This window comes from Nicotiana tomentosiformis, chromosome 3, assembly GCF_000390325.3.
Source record: "Nicotiana tomentosiformis chromosome 3, ASM39032v3, whole genome shotgun sequence".
NCBI lineage: Eukaryota > Viridiplantae > Streptophyta > Magnoliopsida > Solanales > Solanaceae > Nicotiana > Nicotiana tomentosiformis.
In genome coordinates this window covers 886,723-894,667 of record NC_090814.1, presented here as the reverse complement: position 1 = coordinate 894,667, position 7,945 = coordinate 886,723, and the positions used below count along the sequence as shown (strand labels likewise).

General features: G+C 36.2%; 1 long non-coding RNA gene across 1 annotated transcript; it reads right to left on the bottom strand.

Annotated features, from left to right (window-relative positions):
- Positions 1-4,384: 4,384 nt before the first annotated feature.
- On the bottom strand, positions 4,385-6,856 carry LOC138908698 (uncharacterized). Its single transcript, XR_011415102.1, has 3 exons — positions 6,338-6,856; positions 6,013-6,133; positions 4,385-4,768 (listed from the first exon to the last, which is right to left on the bottom strand). It is a non-coding gene; the product is annotated as an uncharacterized lncRNA (long non-coding RNA).
- Positions 6,857-7,945: the final 1,089 nt, after the last annotated feature.

Genomic DNA, 7,945 nt, shown 5'->3' with positions numbered 1-7,945 from the left:
GTCTCTTAAAATATAACCTCTTAAAATGCCTTTCTCAGTACAATGATGGCTTCTTAAACAATTCTTGCCCAATCTCGAACCTCATTGTTCCTATTTGTGATAAATTAATCGAGAGTTGTAGGCTCAAATGTGTCAAAGAAGAAGCATCATTCCATGATCAAATATATTGGATAGTTTTATGGTCATATTTCATGCTAGCACATCTTAGAGTAATTGTTGGAGGTCGCCAAAGGTATAGTTTGGGTGTTCGGCGTAGAGATTTAGAGTTAAAGAAAGTGAACGGGTTATTCTCAATATTTTCTGCATGGTGATGTTATGTGAATTGTTATTAAAGGTAAAGTATGTGTAGTCACATTAGGCCTTTATGAAATCTTGAAGGAAATAGGCCAAACTATGAGTATGATGTTTCCCCATAATTGTCCTCCTTGTATCCGTTGTTTCATGTGTCTATGTCTAAGAAGGTAGTTGGAATTCCTTTGTCTATCATTCCGGCGGAAGCTATAGAAGGTGAAGTTAATGGATAATCGGCTTATGAAGGGTATCTATTTGTCATCCTTGTTAGATAAGTTCGGGAGTTGAGATTACCTCCGTTAATGTGTTATGGCAAATTCTGTAAGTCGAGAAGGTCACCTTGAAGGCCGAAAGTGTTGTGGAAAGAAAATATTTTCATTTGCTTGTATAGTAAATGGTTATGATTTGAAAGGTACTTTCTATGTGTTATGATTTAAATAAGTGTAGCTCATGTTCAGATATCACTCTTGATAATATAATGTCTGTAATGTTCAGATTAGTGTTGTTGATATACATTGTGATGCTTTGTCGAGTTGTGGATGTGTTGATAGGGCGGTTTTAGTGATTCCCCGACAGGTGTATAGGCCTGAATACAGAGGAAACTCTACCAAAATTTTTGAAAATTTTGGGAGTTTGAGATGTGCGAAAGAAGAGATAAATTATGATAAGCGTTTGGGGCGGACTCTATTTTTCATTCGAGGACGAATGATGCTAAGCGGGGGGGGGGGGGGGGGAATGTAATGCCCCGAAAAATTTCGCTAAGTAATTTAAGGTTCTGTGGTGCCAAGGTAGGCTAATGTATTGTATTTTCGGACTTTTGTGTTGAACAGTGCGTTGGGGAGTTGGATTATTTTGACCTCGCGTCACCAGCTCCTAGCGAGCCAGACCATGCTATAACCCTCGCGAAGCCAGGTATGTAGCACGCTGGATCGTGATATATCCCATGCGAAGCGTAGTCTGTAGCTCGCTACAGAGCGTGCCTAGCCTGGTCTATAGCCCGGTCCAGATTTTTGGAGGGCCCGTTTTGTTTTCATAACCCGATCCTAGTTCCTCTAAAACGATCTTAGGGTCATTTTGGATGGTTATTCTGATAATTTTAGAGAGGGGAAAGTGCCCTAGATTGAGAGGAGTAATTCCTAAGCCCTTGTTCATCAAATCTTGCTCAAGCCTTGAAATCCAACAAGAAATCCCTCAAGTTTTTCATCTAAGAGGTAATTATCCATACCCTAGTTTTCAATTTCGAATTTGGGTAGAAGATGGTTGATTAGGAGTATGATTCTTGGGTATGAGAGTATTATTTATACATGCATGTATCAATAAGGTTTGTGGGAAGATTGTTGAGCTCAAATGGATAACAATTGGGTTGAGGAGTGAAGGAAATTATTTAGAAGAACCTACTAGTCATATTTGCACACATATTATTTGATAAAATGCTCAAATGAGCTGAAACCATGAATATCTTACTAATTTGGGTTCAACTTTGTTATGTCTCAAAATAGATTGGGATGTCTAGGATTTTTGGAATATCGTGGTAATTTAAGGAAAGCTCAAAGCGAGGTATGTTGGCTAAACTACTCTTTTAGAAATGAATTTCATGATGTTCCCGTAAGTTTCAAGTATTGTTGGCTCAAGTTCCTAATTCCCATGTTCCGAGTTGTTTCTAATAAATTTGATTATCTCGAGTAAGCAAAGTGTCGAAAGATGTAGGTATCCAAAATGTATTCCAATTATCACATTATGTTATCCTTCGGGAATGTGTTCAATAATGATATGTGTATTAAAATGTTATGGCTTTGAGTCGTGTTTCAAATGAAAGCTTGTATGCCAAGTTGTATGAGAAAAACTCGATATGACTAAGACTCTTAATTGCTCATATGTGTACCTAAAGTCTTGTTTCGAAACGTCTTGTTGTTGACAATTTATAATGATGCTTGAAAATGAAATAAGTGAATTGGGGGGATACAGAGTGTGGCCAACGTGCCAAGAATGAAAGTTATACTTGTGGTTAATGGTGCCAATGAAATAAGATGATGTGAGAAAGATTATGAAATGAGCTTTGATTCAACTGTTCCAAAATTATTTCAAATATAGAATTGCCTAAAAGCTTATGTACTCAAGTCATGCCCTTATGTGGCTGTTTTAATTAATGCTATGATTTGTGAGTATTTTCAATGTGTTTTGCGTTCTTACATATTCGTGAGTGGATATTGTGTATTGCCCTTTTTGGGAAAAACTATTTCAAGAATAAATGGTGTGTTACTTGTTTATGATTTTAACTTGTGCATCGATTGGCAATCATTTTACTTCATTCTTGGAAAGAAATCTATTGTTCTTAAATTCTTCATTTCTAATGAACTTAAAGTTGTGATTTCATGAATATTATATATGTTGATATTTACGATTATGGTACATGAGAGGGAAGAAATGAAAGTGTGGAATTTCAAATACGGCCACCGTGCCTTGAATAAAGAATCTTGTGAATGACCAAAAGAGCCAAGGGAATATTATTGTTGTGATTGGTTGAAAATACTAGTGAAGATTTATACAATGTGAAAGATGATGAGGTGAATACATTTGTACCTATGTTACCTTTGTGTTAAAAAAAAAATACTTTTGGGAAGTAACATTAGCAAACCGAGGAAGGGTGGGTTGTAACAACCCACACTAAAACTACACGTGCCGGTGTAGGAGTGGATTGTGATTATTTCCCTTATTTGGGATGTGATTGATGGGTTGATATTATTCCCTTTAATTTGGATGAAACTGATAATAATTGTGAATTGGAAAAGTCAACACACACGACATATGTGGGAAGGCGGCCTAGCTGATCGAGTGGAGATCGGACGCCATGTTGCGCATATGGTGGTACTACTCATTGTAACACTTTTCTTTCGCATCACATATCGAACTACATTGTTCGTGAGGAGATGGCCTAGATGATCAGGCGTGATCGGACTCCGTGCTACAAACACGGTGGTATATCGGTGCTAATGATCTCCCAACCAATCATATATATATTAATTTCGTATTTTGAAATTATTTATGTTTTAACTGGACATTTGGATATGGTTGATTGTGACATGTTGCTTCTATGGCTTTCCCTTTCATATATTGTCTTTCTATTTTGAAAGAGGACAGTTAACTTTACATACTAGTACTATTCCATATGTACTAATGTCCCTTTATCCGGGGCGCTGCATCTTCAATGGATGCAGGTGGTTCATCAACAGGTAACTTTGGTCCTCGTTAGCAGTTTACTCCCTATTCAAAAGGTTTTGGTGAGCCCTACTCTATTCTGGGCCTGATATCATTTGATGTTGTACTTTATGTTTTGAGGTATAGTCGGGGTCTTATTGCCGGCATTTCCATATTACTCTTCTGTTGTACTTAAAGGCTCCGTAGATAGGTTATGGGTGGTGTGTTGATGTAGGGAATTGAACTAGAAATGTTGGTATTTGGCAAGCATGTTTTTCATTATATCTATAAACTTGTAATATTTTGAAAATTATGAACGAAGCTGCTAATGGAATGAAATGGGAGTTGTTAATGAAATCTTTTCTGCGTTTGATTAATGGGGTGCATCTCCTCATTATTCATGGATGAGTTTGGGTAGAAGGAAATCTAATAGGCTTGCTCGACCGGGTTCACTCAGTTGAGTGCCGGTCGCGCTCTCCGATTTCGGGGCGTGACAGGTTCATTATGTGTTGTCAAAGTTTTTATCAGAATTTATAAAAAATAATAAATGGAAAGATTTCGGTTGGCACGATATGCATATTACTTGTGACTCAGAACTGAGGACGTGATTTTTACATTTTAATATGATGTGAAATGGATAAACCAGGTTGTAAGCCACGGTGGTAGTTATATAAGGATGAGATCCTTGTGATGAAGATTTATGTGTTTAAATTCTCCCCAATGAAATTGATTTATAGTACAAATAGGGAGTTATGCCTGTTAGGCTTATTTGATAATTCTTGTATGTGTTTTTCTGTGCGTATGTCACGCCCCAACCTCGGGAAGCACGATCGGTGCTCAACCGAGTGAATCCGGTCGAGCAAGCCTGTTAGTTACTTTCTACCTAACTCACCCATGATCAAGAGAAGACATGATTTCATTAATTAGACAGTAGGAAGTTCATACATACAATACTAAATCGTTTCATTAGTTACTTCACTTTTAAGTCTCAAAATACACATATTCTTATAGTTTGAGTGGAACAAGTGATCATAACACAACATAACTTGTTTGACTTTTCTAGCACCCATGTACAACCCACATAGTGTCTACGGAGCCTCTAAAAGATACAAAAGAGTGTGATGATAGTGCCGGCAACAAGGCCCCGGCTATACCTCGAGACGTGATAATAATATGAACAAAAGATACAATACGTGGCCCCAGGATGAAGTGGGGCTCACCAAGTTTGCTGGGAAGAGGATGTAACACTATCGCTGATCAACACTGCCTGCTATGGAACCACCTGCATCCATTTATAGATGCAGCGCCCCCGGCAAAAGGGACGTTAGTACTGTCGAATAGTACTATTATGTAAAACTAAACATCATCTCAATAGAATGAATAATAATACAAGGGGGAACAATCAATAATTCAATAAGAGCTTCAAATAATACTAAAACATCAAGTTAAGGATTACATAAGTTTTCAAGTCAATTTCCGTGTTATTAGGTTGGGTGATCTTTAGTGCCGATATACCCTAATTCACAATACCACCGTATTCTTACACGGAGTCCGATCATGACACGATCGGCTAGGTCGTCTCATTTGAGACATCAACCATAACCACAATTTCAATTATCATTTCCAGCACAGTCAACACCATGTGTATGGCATGTCATCCGATCATGGCCCGATCGGCTAGGCCATCTCACCCAAGACATTATATTTTTCAATCAATCATCTCACATCATACTTCTTTCATATCCATTCGATTCATTGGCACTAGTGGCCACAATTATAAAGTCATTCTTGGCACTTGGCCGTATTTCATAAATCCAGTTCCCTTTTCCACATTCAAACATCATTATCATTATCAACAATAATAATGCTTTCCATTCAAGACATTAAATTAACATACGAGTAATTTGGGAATCTTAGGCACATAGAGGCTTTTCATACAAGTTGGCTTAACAACCTTTATTTCGTTCTTGACTTGATGTCTTAACATTCCTAAAACACATTCCACATTTTGAACACATCCTCAAATGGCAAGATGATATGATGAAGCATTTAGAATAAATATTGAACATACATCCTTCAACACAAACACATTAGGAATAGCAAATTCTATAATAATCAATTTGGGACTTACACCAATTACATGAACACCGTGGGATTCGATTCTAAGAAGAAGGGGGTTTAGCCAATATACTTCAATTGATCTTCCTTTAAACTCTAAAACGTTCGTATTTCTTATCATTTCGATCTATTTTAGAAATATAACAAGTTGGACCAAAGATGGTCATGATTCTAGCTCATTTGAGCACATTATCAAACACTAGATGTGCATTCATATTTTAAGGCCCTTTTAGGAAAGATTCCATCTTTCCCCCAACACATTCTCTACCATATTTAGCTCACAACCTTCCCACATACTTCAAGAATACATGCATGCAAGATAACAACCACCACACCCAATAATTGTCTTTCTAATTATCCCCTTTTTAGTAGATTTTCGAAATTAAGAGCTAGGACATAGATTCATACCTTTAAGATGAGGACTTTCTGGTAAATGCATGACTGTCCGACCGGCCGTAGCTCGATGGTAAATGTATAACTGCCCAACTGACCGTAGCACGGTAGTAAATACATGAAGATGCATGTATCACTGTATTATAAATATTAACGTCTTTATCATATACCTCAATAGAGACTTGTGAACGTACTTAGACATATTTGAATATAACTTTACAGGAATGAATAATATAGACATCTTTAACTGCTAAGAGTAGAACCACTTATGAAATAGCATTACGTTTACGTATCATTACTTGGATCATGCCAAAAGAAAGAAGGATTAACCTTAACATACCTTAATTGCTTATACGAGCTTGTAGAATATTGCTTCTTTAAAGCTTCCCTACACCATACTTCAATGGAGATAATTTGAGAAAAGGGACCTCCAATTAAGATACTATTCTTCTTTGTTAAAATAAAACGAAGAAATAAGACTTCTGTTGGTACTTCATTGAATTGCAAAGAAGAGGAATGTAAACTATTGCTTATTGATTTATATATAAAGAAGGTAAGATAAGATAAAGATCTTATGCAAAGTTTGTTAACTTTGGCGGTGGAACATGAGTAATTAGATAAGGTGTAACGTTTTAAGGAAAGTTGGGCACGTGTAAGTTATACATATCACATTACTTCATGTAGAGGTAATGGAATATATAAGCGTACGGTATAAATAATAAATTCATGTATGATAATAAAATTGGGAATTAAAAGTCCTTGTCTCATACTAAAGTACTACTATTAAAATATTAAAATATTAATAAATCATGGTACCATATAAAATTAATACATACATTATTATTTTACTAAAACATTCATGTAAAAATACATATATTTTTCCAACTTCTAATTTTCCTAATCTCATATAAAGAGTACAAATTTTCGTACGCTTAATTCTTAATATGGTAAAAAGATAACCTTATTTTCTTGTGAGAAAATAATTTCTATCTTTACAATAAAGAAAATCTCATCAACTTTATTATATTCTATGTATAATTTAAAGCATATTCGAAAGTAGTAATTTAATAACTATATAAAATTATATTTTTAAAACCTTCTTTTACAAAAATGTTCCATTCAAAATACCATATTAAATGTATATAACGGTATCAAGGTTGTTAAATTCACGGGGTCTTACAATAATATAATCACAAATCCCTTATAACCTCATGAATGGTCTTAATCCCTTCAAGCTCATATGGATTACTACGACTCATCCTAGTATTAAAGTACGGGATGTAACTTTCTTCCCCCCTTTAGAAATATTCGTCCTCGAATGTTAACTCTTAGAGATTTACAAAACTTTTGCTAGGGTCTCCTCTGCAAACTAAACTAAAATCCAACCTCTATATGAAGTATGGACTATTCACAACCTTTTGTACTTGAGTATCTCATATCTTCTTCACCTTTACCTTACTCACTTTTCAATCTCGCATCGTATCTTCTGTTTCTTTCATAATCTCCCTTCAACATAGGTGAAAATTACGTCGTAAAGCTCTACTGTAATACCTGCACCTCTGGTGCATAAAATATCGGGTGAAAGCTTCATACAGACTTCTTGTGACTCAGCTCTACGGCACGATCTGGAAACAAAAGAAGGGTAACATTTCCTAAATGCCCTATAGCCTCTCAATTATAAATATGGCGCGCAACACACCCATAAGTGAGACTTTACTAGGCACGGCTTTGTAGACGTCCTAGGACACGACCCGCTCTGATACCACTTTGTCATGCCCAAAACTTGAGGAGACGTGGCTGGCACCTGGTGCTGTGCTGGCCTGAGCGAACCACTCTGTAAATCATGATCGTGCAACTAAAACTAAAACATACATAGGTCGAGTTAGCTGAACTCATTCCTTTTGTAACTATCTTGGGCCCACATGGCCACAACTCATAATGTGCAACT